The sequence below is a fragment of the Littorina saxatilis genome, linkage group LG9 (assembly GCF_037325665.1).
Source record: "Littorina saxatilis isolate snail1 linkage group LG9, US_GU_Lsax_2.0, whole genome shotgun sequence".
Taxonomy (NCBI): Eukaryota; Metazoa; Mollusca; class Gastropoda; order Littorinimorpha; family Littorinidae; genus Littorina; species Littorina saxatilis.
In genome coordinates, this window is record NC_090253.1 from 54,612,203 (window position 1) to 54,613,263 (window position 1,061).

The 1,061-nt window shown below is 44.1% G+C and overlaps 1 protein-coding gene across 3 annotated transcripts in view; it reads left to right on the plus strand.

Annotated features, from left to right (window-relative positions):
* Window positions 1–832, plus strand: part of LOC138976497 (uncharacterized) — a 17,124-nt gene extending 16,292 nt beyond the window's left edge. For all 3 annotated transcript variants that reach the window (XM_070349369.1, XM_070349367.1, XM_070349368.1), the window contains one exon: window positions 588–832. The gene's annotated coding sequence lies outside the window, so the exon portion shown is untranslated. The remainder of the gene's footprint in view (window positions 1–587) is intronic.
* Window positions 833–1,061: the final 229 nt, after the last annotated feature.

Sequence of the window (1,061 nt, forward strand, 5' to 3'; positions counted from 1 at the left end):
ATGCCGGTGTAACAAGAGAAAATTACTCCCACGAGATTTTTACTCCGGAGTAAAAATTTCGTACGAAAATGTTACTCCCTTTACGAAATAATTACTCCCCCATTACACGCGAAAATTACTCCCCACGATAGGTGAGTTTCGAGTAAACATTTTGCACAAAAATGTTACTCCCCTGACGAATAAATATTGAATAAATTACTTCACCCTAACATGAGCAATTTAACTTCCCATGCCAGGTGTACGAAATTTTTACTCCCTTGTCCCCTGTTAGTCTTGGTGGTGGAAGGGGTGGAGGGAGGGTAGCGCGGAATTCGTTTGCACGAGATCACATTATTGGCATTATCCCTTCGCCCGCATCCCATTTTCGCGTACGAGATATTTACTGGAAATACAAAAAAACGGGGAGTAAAAATGTCGTGGAGGGAGTAGTTTTTTTCGTGCCTTGGGGAGTTCTTTTCTCGTACGAAAGGTGTACTCGGAGTAAGAATTTCGTACGAAATTTTTACTCAGGAGTAAATTTTTCGTGGAGTAAAAATGTTGTGTTACACCGGTTCAACAATAATATTTGTCTTTCATTTACTCACCAGGTTCAGACGTAACGGCGGTGTACATAGCTCTCGGACTCTCTACATCCACGTGCATGAGCAGACATCTCGCCCATTCTCGCTGTGCTACGAGACATCCGGAACATGAAACTGCGGCACCGACTCGGTTACACGCGTTTAGATGACAGACGGGTGATTGTGTGAGCAATACGTCTGCTGTGTAAGAACCTCCAGTGGACTTTGCACGGAATGCAATGGTTGTATATGAGTAAATTGTGTTGAGTGAAAAAAAACTATTTTAGTTTGGGTGTGTGTGTGTGTGTGTGTGTGTGTGTGTGTGTTTTGTGTGTGTTTGTGTGTGTGTGTGTGTGTGTTTGTGTGTGTGTTTGTGTGTGTGTGTGTGTGTGCGTGTGTGTGTGTGTGTGTGTGTGTGTGTGTGTGTGTGTGTGTGTGTGTGTGTGTGTGTGTGTGTGTGTGTGTGTGTGTGTGTGTGCTTGGGGCATGGGGGATAACTGC